This window comes from Phyllostomus hastatus, unplaced genomic scaffold (genome assembly GCF_019186645.2).
Source record: "Phyllostomus hastatus isolate PE091 unplaced genomic scaffold, TTU_PhHast_1.1 phas_contig_948, whole genome shotgun sequence".
Taxonomy (NCBI): Eukaryota; Metazoa; Chordata; class Mammalia; order Chiroptera; family Phyllostomidae; genus Phyllostomus; species Phyllostomus hastatus.
In genome coordinates, this window is record NW_025333993.1 from 831,739 (window position 1) to 843,810 (window position 12,072).

The 12,072-nt window shown below is 40.8% G+C and overlaps 1 protein-coding gene across 18 annotated transcripts in view; it reads right to left on the reverse strand.

Moving 5' to 3' along the window:
• The window catches only part of PCBP3 (poly(rC) binding protein 3), a 219,144-nt gene that overhangs the window by 183,783 nt on the left and 23,289 nt on the right, over positions 1-12,072 (reverse strand). The window contains exon 1 of one of the 18 annotated variants that reach the window (XM_045852710.1): positions 4,674-4,793. The exons of 16 other annotated variants lie outside the window; for them this stretch is intronic. The gene's annotated coding sequence lies outside the window, so the exon portion shown is untranslated. Of the gene's footprint in view, positions 1-4,673; positions 4,794-12,072 lie in introns of those variants that run through there. One more of the 18 variants, XM_045852717.1, reaches the window with a different exon arrangement.

The following is a 12,072-nucleotide window of genomic DNA, read 5'->3' on the forward strand; positions in this document are numbered from 1 at the left end:
TCTATGCCTATAAAAATGTTTGCTGTGATTTTAATAGAAGTTACATTAACCTGGTATAATAATTAGGGGAGGAGTAACACCTTTATTACGTTGAATTTTCTAGTCCAAGAACATGACCTGTCTCTCCATTTTTTTAGGGCAACTTTGATTTCTTTCATCAGGATTTTGTCATTTTCAGCATAAAAGTACTAGAAATGTTGAAATGTACACTTACATGTTTGTTTATATATTTTAATTTTGGTATCTATGTGTTTATTGATAGTATATAAAAATTTAACTGATTCTTGTATGTTTATTTTGAATTATACAACCTTGTTAAACCCATTTGTTGGTTTGGTTGTTTGGTTTGTTTTTCCTTTGGGTTTTCTACATTTTTGTAACTTCCTATGAGTCTATAACTATTTAAAAATAAAGTTTTAAATGTATGTGAGACACAGCTAAAGCAGTGCCTAGAGGGAAAATTATAGGTCTAAATGCTAATGTCAGAAGGAAAAAAACCACAATTATCTTAGTTTCTACCTTAAGAATCTTGATATACATATATTCATATATACATATATACATGAATACATATATATATTCAAAATAATTAGAAGGAAGAACATAATATAGACTAAACATCAATAAAAGGAAAGGACCCAAAAACTAGAGAAAATCAATGAAAGCACAATCTATATATTTGGAAAGTCAATAAAGCTGAGTAACTGCTAGCTAGATTAATTGAGAGAAAAAACACAAGTCACAAATCTCAGTAGTAAAAGAAAAGATATCATTACAGATCTTACAATAATGAAAAGGATAATAATGCAACATAAAGAAAATTTATGTCACTGAACTTGATAACTTAGAAAAAATCAACATCTTACAAAACACAAATTACTAAAACTAACTCAGGACACAAAAATCTGAAAAGTTGTAAAAAGCCAAATTCTTAATTCAAAATTTTCCCACAAGGAAAACATGAAGTCTGGATGAATTCTATCAAAAAAATTAAGAAAAACAATAATATAATCAGACACAAACTCATTTAGAAAAGAGAGGAGAGAACCCTGCCCAACACATATTGAGGCTACTTTTTCCTGTAACAAAACCAAGCAAAGACATTGCAAGAAAAGAAAACTACTGAACATGTTTCCCTCATGATCCTGGGTGTGAAAGTCCTTTCAAAAGTATTAGGAAATCAAATTCAGGAAGATAAATAGGTAAAAGATAGAGAGATAGATAGATAAAAATATCCATCAGGACCAAGGAGTTCAACCTAGCAAGATTGGTTTTACATTTAAAATTAAATACATTCACCAAACGGACTGTTCAGAGGAGGGCAGCAGGGCTCAGGGAGTTCACAGTCCCCAGAAAGACTTAATTCAGTGGGAGAGCTGAACTACTCTGAAGAGACTTTGACAGTGCCACAGCACCTAGGCCAGCAAAGAGGGAGGAGGTGGTGTGTGTGTTGCCCCCAATTAGCACACCTCATGGGTGGCACAACTGGTGGATTAAAGCCCCAGCATGGTGCAGGTGGACAGTAGGGGCTCGGCAGTGCATGGAGGACCTGGGCTGGAGGCTGGCCAACTGTGAATACTGTGGCCCAGGCCTGGCCCCCATCCTCACAAAACCATAGGAAAGGAGAAAAAAATTAAATAAATGCAATTCAAAATATTAATAGAACAAAGGCAAAATAGCCCATGATATCTCAATAAATACAGAAAAGGCACATGACAAAATTCAACACAGATTCATGATAAGAAAAATTTTAATTTAGGAAACAAGAACAAGAAGGGAATTCCTCAAGCTGATTAAAAGTATTCATGAAAAACCTAAAGTTAACATTATAATTAATGGGGAAATGAAATGATTGAATGTTTTCTCCATAAGATAAAGAACAAGGAGAGAAGATTCACTCTCACCACTTGTATTATAATACACTGAATGTCTGTGATAATAAATTGAAAAAATAAATAGAAGGCACACATATTGGAAAGGTGTAAGGAAAGCTATCTTTATTTGCAAATGACAAAATCAAAGGGAAAGGTTATTAAAACTAATAAGTGACTTTAGCTACACTGAGAATACAAATTCAATATACAAAAATAAACCATACACTAGCTAACAATTAGAAATGTAAATCTTTTCAAACTACCACTTACAACAGCATCCAAACACATGAAACATTTGAAGGGATAAATTTAACCAAATGGGTGCAAGATTTGTATACTTGAAGCAAACCTTTAGAATTTCTTGAAGGGATGAAAATATCAGGTATCTTTTGCTATGTTACTGAGGCCACTTGGAAAACCTCCAGGTCACCTAAGGATAGGGTCAGTCACCAGGGGAACCAACCATGTGATTAGAGGGTTGGACCTGTCAGCCCCACTCTGCCCACCCCCCAGCCCCGCCCCCGAGCTCCAGGGTGGGAGAGGAGGTGGAGATTGAGTCCTATCACCAATAGCTAATGATTTAATCAATCATGCCTACGTAATGAAGCCTTCCTCAAAACCCAAAAGGACAAACTTTGGAGAGCTTCCAAGCTGGTGAACACCTGGGGATTCAGGGGGACTGGTGCACCGAAAGAGCATGTAAACTTCAAGCCCCTTCCCACATACCTTACCCTATGCATCTCTTACATCTGGCTTTTCATCTGTATTGTTTATAACATCCTCTCTAATAAACCGTAAACATAATCAAATGCTTCTCTGAGTTCTGTGAACCACTCTAGCAAATTAATTGAACCCAAAAAGGGACCATCCCGTTTATAGCCAGTCATTTAGAAGGCACAGGTAACAAACGAGGACTTTTGACTGGCATGTGAAGTGGGGCAGAGGTGGGGGGTTGGCAGTCTTGTGGGACTAAGCCCTTGACCTGTGGGATCTGAAGCTAACTCTAGGTAGTTGATGTCATAATTGGATTAAGTTGTAGGGCACCAGCTGGTGTGGGAGAATTACTTGGTGGCGTGGGAAAAACACATTATCAGTGGTCAGTAAAATTCGGATTAAAACCACGTAAAAACACCACCACACAACCTCCAGAAAAGCAAACATGTACAGGAAACCAGCAAGTGTTGGTAACAATGCATTGTTGGTTAGATTGCAAATTGAGTCAATCACTTTGAAAAACTATCTGGCAATTATCTACTAAAAGTAAATAACAGCAAGCCTTATGACACAACAATTCTACTTTTGGGTATATGTGCAAGAGAAATGTGTATCTATGTCAGCCAAAAGACATCAAGAATATGAAGTCAGAGAGGCTTTATTGTTAATTGCCCCAAACTGGAAACATCTCAAATGCCCATTTGTGGTAAAACATTTGAAAAAACAGGCACCTTGTGCTATATATGTATAGTGGAATACTATTCCACCTTTGCAACTGTAAACAAAAAGCTGATGAGGTATTTCGTCCACAAAAAGGATTTACTGGTGGGGGGGGGAGGGGAGAAAGGATTGCAATCCTGCATATGCAGACACAGTAAGTCACATGCATACACAAAAAAAGGCAAGAAGCAGCAGGAAGTTCTTTTCAGAGGGGAAGAGGAAGGTAGGAGGAAGGGCTGTCACAACCCTGAAGCTCTGTTATAATCCTAGAGTTCTTCTTAAAAGGCTATGGAGACCTACATGTGGTGTGAGAGCGCCTCCCACAGGCCCTCCCTATCCTTGTCTTGGTTAAGTTCTCTGTCATAAATCTTGACAGCTATAAATAAAAATTCCTCTAAACATTGTTTTGAACTCCTGGCACAAACTGGCTGAGAACACCCTCTCTAGTGATTTCACTTTTTTTTTAACCTTTCCTTTTATCACTTTAAAACTCACAAAGGACCTGTTTTCCTGCTTTACTGTATCCTACTAATAAAACAGAAACAGAATATACAACCATGTCCCATTTTTTAATCAGATGTGTACTCTTTATACCCACAAACTACAAGGGGCATTTTCTCCATTCTGTGGCAGCAGAGGAGGCAGAGAGTGGACATCACACAGGCTCAGACACTTTGGTCATCATGCACCAGACTCCAGGTGCACACCTTGAGAGACATGGAAGACAACTATTTTCTATTTTACTAATTAGAAATCTAGCCAATAAAGGACAACAGCTATCACTTACTGCACACCAGTAAAGACTAACTAGAACTTTAATCAAATAATCAGTCAAGAGGATCTATGGGAGGAGCTAGGGCTTATGAAGTTCTTGCACTGTATATAATCATACGAACTCTATAGGAAGAATTCTGTGTTTCTAATAAAGGACTATGGTTCTAACCTCTCCCTCCCATAACTTCCTTTTCCCTTTTATAAATACCCCTCCACCTTGGCATACAGGCCAGAGTGTGCAAGTGGCTTGCCATGTCTGCATGCACTGGGCTGCAACCCTTCCCACATCCCCACCCCCAACAAATAAATTATTTTTGGTGATAAAAACACGTAGTCGATATTCTTTTTCAGCCAACAACACTTACTATGTGCCAGCCCCATTGTACGGTCTCCAAGATCAAGCTGAAATGCCTGTCCTCTCCAAGGCCTTCTTCCATCCCTCCAAAGTGCCTGCCTTTCAAAGCTCCATGTCCTTCCTTCGCTCTTCTCTGAAGATGCATAGCTGACACTCTATGGTGCTGAGACTTACGTTCTTGCGTTATCTCCATCCCGATGGATTATATGCTTCTCGGGGGTGGGGCTATTGCTCACCTGTGTTTACATCCTTAGCATCCACCAGCACAGGGCTTTTCTGTAAACAATGTGTTGGGTTGAACTCCTAGCACCACAACTCACAGCCTCAGCCTGAGAAGACTTTCTGAAGAGGAAGAGGTTTAGGACTCACTTGATGAAAGCAAGAGCCAGCACATGGCACAGAAAAAGAAAGAGCAATCTTTGTGATGGTTCTAGTCTGCTGCAGTGACAGTATTAATTCCAGTGGAGCTCTTCGCCAGGAATGTGGGAGCCGAAAGGCTGATGAGCTCATCGCTGAAATGCTGGCAAGCATGCTGGTTCTTGGCCCAGCCCCAAAAGAATGTGATGCGAACATTACCCGCCATTAAGCTGACTCAGAGAACAAATGATTAAGTTCCTGATAATCAAGGAGAAGATTCTGGCTTGGCCATTCTTCATTCTGATGCAACCTGAGTTTAATGCCTGGTGAGGGATAATTCCAGTCCAATACAAAGAAGCAGCTCTGATGGGGTATATGTATTCTCAGCTAGTCCTGCCTCATGGCAGGGGGCAAGTAGCATTTCACTGACTTTCTAATGTCCTACCACCAGCCACTCAGAATCCTCTGTGAGCAATCGTCTTCAATATCAGGCCATAAAACAGGTGATTCTGTTTATAGGAGCCGTGCTATTTAAAGACCAGCTAGCTCATTAACATCACCTGTCACAGCCCTGCACTTGATGTAGCAACTCAAATACAGCCCACAAATGGAGGAAAATCTTCACACACCAAGGGAATGAAACAAGTTAGTGGCCACAGATCACCTAATCCACACCTCTGAAGGCATCAGAAAATAAGTCTCTAGGCAGAAGTGGTTCCCAAATGGCCCAAAGACCAACAATCCCACATTATTTCCCAAATTTGCATTATTCTCTCATTCTGGAGGCCTTGGCTGGGGGTGCAGTGAGGCTCCCATGCATGACTTAACCAGCAAGAGGTGATGGTGGCACTTAGAAGGTAAGCCCAAGTTCGCTCTGCCCTCCCTCCACTCCACTCCGGCACAGATCTCACCACACACCCCTCTTCCTGTTCACTAACACCAACCTCACTGACACCTGTTTCCAGAAAGAGACACAGGCATTAAGAGTCCAAAGGCACACAAAGTTTATCATAATATGGGGACAAGAAGCCAGGTTTCTGACTTCAGTCCTAGCTCCAAGGAACAGGGGGCAAAACCCACTCACACCAGTGACAGTGTTTGCCCCACAAGTTTGTGCTCTGAGATAGGAGCTCTACACCTGGTTTCTCAGGAGCCTTGGATTACTAATATTCTGTGGTCTATGATGCCCTGTGGCTCTGCTAATTCCCTTTTTTTAGAAAGATTCTATCATGTTTAACACCTTCTAGGTAATAACTTAGAAACTGAATCTTATAGTTTAAAATATTTTTCTCATGATGATCTGGGAACTGAAAGGGAAATGCAGTTAAACAGAATTCCCTATTCCCTGATTCCTATTAGAAGTAGCTTTGTTGTTCTTTCTATACAGACCACTGGAATCAACCCAGAGTTCCCACCCAGGGAGAGAGCCATGAGGAAGAGCTGGGATGAGCACATGGCACCACCACTTTGTAGGCACATGGGTTTGTGTCCCCACACTCCCTATGGGCAATGTAGTTCATCCATGACAATGACATCTCTGGTCAAGAGGCATGCTTCTTTACCTTTGTTTCCCCACTGGTACCCAGTAAACTGGAGTAAGCCGGCCAGCCAACAGTCACTCCCTCCTCACTCACCATGTCACTCTGGCACAAGAGCCCTTCTGTAGCTGCTGTGCAGAAGCACAACTTCCCTGTTTCCTCTGTCTTAACAGTCATCCCTAGGTATCTGCAAGAGATATTGATTCCAAGGCCCATAAAGAGTACTGAAATCCACAGATGTTCTAGTCACTTATATAAAATGGTGTAGTATTGGCATATAATCTACACACATCCTCCCATATACTTGAAATCATCTGTAGGCTACTTATAATACCTAATATGATGTAAACACTATGTAAATAGTTGCTATACTGTTTTGAGGAATGACAAGAAAAGAATATCTGCACATGTTCAGTACAGATACAATCATTGTAGGCTTAACTTCACAGTACACGTCAGCAGTAATGTAACATTTTAAAAATAGTTTTGATCCAAGGTTGGTTGAATCCACAGATGCAGAACCCACAGATGCAGAACCTGTGAATATGGAGGGCCAACTGTATATTCTTAGGCAGCTTTTCAGTTGAGAGCTTGTCCTACCAACCTTCTTTCCCTCATTAAAAAAAAAAGAAACCTTAGGAAAAAAAAAACATCAGGATCAGTAAAACTATCTACTGTACAATACTTTTGATCTCCATCTTAGCACATATCACAGAGGTCTATACCCCACTAATAATACTGGTACTGATAAATGTTGTCGAATTACAGAACAATCTGGAGTCAGTCTCCATCACAGAGCAAAATCACTCAGAGTTTTTGAGTTGAAAATCAAATTCTGGACTTCTGATCAATATGGTGGCATAGGCAGACAGGACTCACCTCTTCATACAACCACATCAAAATTACAACTAAACTATAGAAGAACCATCACTCAGAACCATCAGAAATCAAGTTGAATGGAACTCTGACAACTACGGAGTTAAAGAAACTACACCCATCCACCCTGATAGGAGGGGTACAGGTGTGCGTGAATGGGCTGATCCCTCACCCACATATGGTAATAAAAATTTGGGAAGGATATCTCAGGAGCAACGAGTCACAGCCCTACACCAAGCCCCCAGCCCAGGGTTCCAGTGCCAGGAAGATAAGTCCCAACAACCTCTGGCTGCAAAAACGAGCAGGGATTAAGTCAGTGGAAGAAACCTCTGGAGTCCCAAGCAGCTCCCCTTAAAGAACCCACACACAGACTCACCTACTCACTCTCTCCCCTGAGCTTCAGGCCTAGAGTAGCAGCTTGAAAGGCACCAGTGGTATACAAGGAGAAACTGAAGTACCTGACACCAAGGCAATCAGAGGCCATTGTTCCTTTTCTAAACCCTCCCCACCCCCAGAGATAGCAAGTTGGTGCCATCACTGAGACTCCATCAACCTGGCTAACACTGTTTGACCCGCCTTGGAGATGCCCAGAGACTCCACCCCACCCAACTTATGGGCCCTACCAAGCTGCTTTTCAACATGAATGGCTGGTCTTGGCTCATGCTTCACAACTCCCTAAATCCTCTCAAACAAAAGCAATGGCTAGCCTCAGTGAGCCCCAGACCCAGCACTAGCAACAACAAGCCTAGATTCACAGGTGCTTCACTTGGGTATCTCCAAGCCCAGAACATGTAGCAGCCATCTCAGATTGCTTTATAGCTCAACCCAGGCAAAATATGGTGGCGGAGGGGAGTAGAGGGGAGGGCAGGCGACAGGGCTGACCTTAGCCTGCACCACCTGGAAAACCCCAGGGCCAGTGCACCCAGTGGACAGCTACAGACTACATCAGAGTACCACCACACTGCCACTGCGCTGCTTATCCTCCACGGAAAGCAGAGGTGGGTGGTAAGTGGTCACAGCCAGTCCCTGCAGCTGAATGGCCTGGGTAAATCCCTCCCATTGATTCACCAACAGCAACCAAGGCTCAAATACAAGAGCAGAGTGTGCTCAGCCTGCACGAAGGATGCACCTCAAGTACCAACTTGGGTGACAGGGGAGGCCATCCCACTGGACCCTACAGGACACCTACTATATTAGGCCACACTACTAAGACACAGAGTCAAAGCACCTCCACCTAATACATAGAAACAAACACAGGGAGGCTGCCAAAATGAAGAGACAAAGAAACATGGCCCAAATGAAAGAACAGACCAAAACTCCAAAAAAAGAGCTAAACAATCTATCAGATGTAGGGTTTAAAACATTGGTTATAAGGATGCTCAAGGAACTTAGTGAGGACCTCAGCAGCATAAAAAAGATCCAGTCAGAAAAGAAGGATATACTAATTGAAATAAAAAACAATTTACAGGGAAACAACAGTAGAATGGATGAAGCCAAGAATCAAATCAATGATATGGAACATAAGGAACCAAAATACAACCAATCATACAAGAAGAAAAAAAAATCCAAAAAAATGAGGATAGCATAAGCAGCTTCTGGGACAACTTCAAGAGGTCCAACATTTGCATCATAGGGGTGCCAGAAGGAGAAGAGAAAGAACAAGAAACTGGAAATCCGTTTGAAAATATATAATGAAAGAAAATTCCCTAATTCGGTGAAGGAAAGAAATATGCAAGTCCAGGAAGCACAGACAGTCCCAAACAAGATGGATGCAAAGAGGCCCACTCCAAGATACATCATAATTAAAATGCCAAAGGTTAAAGATAAAGAGAATCTTAAAAGCAGCAAGAGAAAAGGAGGTAGTTACCTACAGGCGAGTTCCCATAAGATTGTCAGCTGATTTCTCAAAAGAAACTTTGCATGCTAGAATGGATTGGCAAGAAATATTCAAAGTCATGAGAAGCAGGATTCTACAGCCAAGATTGCTCTACCCAGCAAAGCAATCATTTAGAATCAAAGGGCAGATAAAGAGCTTCCCAGACAACAAAAAACTAAAGGAGTTCATCACCACCAAATCATTACTATATTAAATGTTAAAGGGACTTATTTTTTAAAAGGTCAAAATGAACATTAAAAATGGCAAAAATTACAAATCAATAATTGAATCTAAAAACAAACCAAGCAAAGAAGAACAGAGACAGAACCATGGATACAGACAGCATTTTGATGGTTGCTAGATGAGAGGGAGATGTGGGAGAATGGGTGAAGAGGTGAGGGGATTAAGAAGTACAAATAGGTAGTTACAGAATAGTCATCAGGATATAAAGTACAGTACAGGAAATGGAGTAGCCAAAGACCTTATATGCATGACCCATGGACATGAACAAGGGTGGGGAATTGCCTGAGGGAGTTGGGAGTGTGGGGCAGGGGCAAAGGGGGAAAAATCAGGACAACTGTAATAGTATAATCAATAAAATATAATTAAAACAAAAAAATTCTGACATCAATTTCTAAAGTTATTTACAATGTTAAAGTTGAAATAAATTCCTCAATTTCCTTCCAATGTTCATCTTTCCATTGAACCTACTTTCCTGTTAGCATTCACCTAAAAACAAATAACTCAGTCTTCTCTCTGACTCAGTGTTTGGTAAAAGCTCATCAAATCAGCAGTTTTCTGAGGTTCTTCACCAAAACCATCTGTTTCCACTCAATCCCCCCATTATCATATGCCACTAAACCAGCAGTTCTCAAACTTTTTGAATTCAGAATCCCTTTCATTTCCTCAAATTATTTTTAAGTATATTGTATTGATTATGTTACTATAGTTGTTCCATTCTTTTTTTCTCCCCTTTGTCCCCCCTCCATCCTGTACCCCCCCTTCCACCAAGTTCATGTCCACGGGTCATATATATAAGTTCTTTGGCTTCTCCATTTGCTATACTATTCTTATCCTTCCCCTGTCTATTTTGTACCTACCATTTATGCTTCTTATTCCCTCTATCTTTTTCCCCATTCTCTCTCCACTGATAACCCTCCATGTGATCGCCATTTCTGTGTTTCTCTTCCTGTTCTAGTTGTTTGCTTAGTTTTTGTTTTTTAGGTTCAGTTGTTGATAGCTTTGAGTTTGTTGTCATTTTACTGACTGTAGTTTTTGATCTTCTTTTTCTTAGTTAAGTTCCTTTAACATTTCATATAATAAGGGCTTGGTGATGATGAACTCCTTTAACTTGACCTTATCTGGGAAGTACTTTAGCTGCCTTTACATTCTAAATGATAGTTATGCTGGATAGAGTAATCTTGGATGTAGGTCCTTAGCTTTCATGACTGTGAATACTTCTTTCCAGCCCCTTCTTGCCTGCAAGATTTATTTTTGAGAAATCACCTGATAGTTTTATGGGAACTCCTTTGTAGGTAACGCCTTTTCTCTTGCTGCTTTTAAGATTCTCTCCTTATCTTTAATCTTGGGTAATGTATTTATGATGTGTCTTGGCATATTACTCCTTGGATCCAATTTTTTTGGGACTCTCTGAGCTTCCTGGACTTCCTGGAAGTCTATTTCCTTCACCAGACTATGGTAGTTTTCCTTCATCATTTGTTCAAATAAGTTTTCAATTTCTTGCTCTTCCTTTTCTCCCGGCTTCCCTATGATTCCAACTTTGGAATGTTTAAAGTTGTCCAAGAGGGTCCTAAGCTTCTCCTGATTTATTTAAATTTTTGTTTCCTTATTCTGTTCTGCTTGAATGTTTATTTCTTCCTTCTGTTCCAAATTGTTGGTTCAGTCCCGGCTTCTTTCCCTTCGTTCTTTGCTCCCTGTATATTTTTCTTTATTTCACTTTGCATAGCCTTCACTTCTTCCTCTATTTTGCACCTGTACTCAATCATTTCTGTAAGTATCCTGATTACCAGTGTTTTGAATTCTACATCTGACAGGTTTGGCTATCCCTCATGGCTTAGTTCTTTTTCTGGAGTTTTTATCTGTTCTTTCCTTTGGGCCATATTTCTTTGTCTCGGTGCACCTGTTATGTCATAAGGGGCAGAGCCTTAAGTATTCACCAGGGTGAGGCAACCCACTTCGTTTTGCTGTGGAGCTGTATGTGTGGGAGGGGTCAGAGAGGGAACAATGCCACTTGCTCGGCTCTCACCCTCTTTCAGTCACTTCCCCTGCTACCCACAAGCAAAGTGGGTCCTTCTGGTGCTGATTCCTGAGTGGGAGGGCTAGTGCACCTTCTAGGACCCTGTGGGTCTCTCCAATGAACTCTCATTTGAGGCTGGGCGTTTCCCTCACCACCGCAATCCCCACAGGTTTTTATAGCAGGAGGTTTTGCGAACCCTGGGTTGTGCAGTCTGTCTTACTCTCCAGTTGTTCCTTCTGGTTTATCCACTCAGAAATGTGGGACAGCCTGGTCCTCCAGCTGCCACCTCACTTGCCTGGTCTGCTCCCTGCTGCATGTCCTCTCTGCCCCTCCTACCAGTATGGATGGATGTTTCTTCTTTAACTCCTTCGTTACCAGACTTCCATACAGTTCAATTTTCTGGCAGTTCTGGCTGTTTCTTGTTTTTAAATTGGTTGTTGTCCTACCTTTGGTTGTGCATGGAAGCAATCAAAGGATGCTTTGTATCTACCAATGCCTCCATCTTGGCCAAAAGTCAGGATCTTCAAATGATTTTTTAAGTAGGTTCTATTGATATTTATAGTACTTGAAATTAACACAGAGATTTCAAAATTATATATTCAGTAATTCATTCACAATGAATAATAAACCCATAATATGTTATCAAAAATAAAATTTTTATTAAAAAACCTATTTTCCAAAACAAAAATAAATTAAAAAAAATATTAGTCAGAAGAATTTGTGGAACTCTT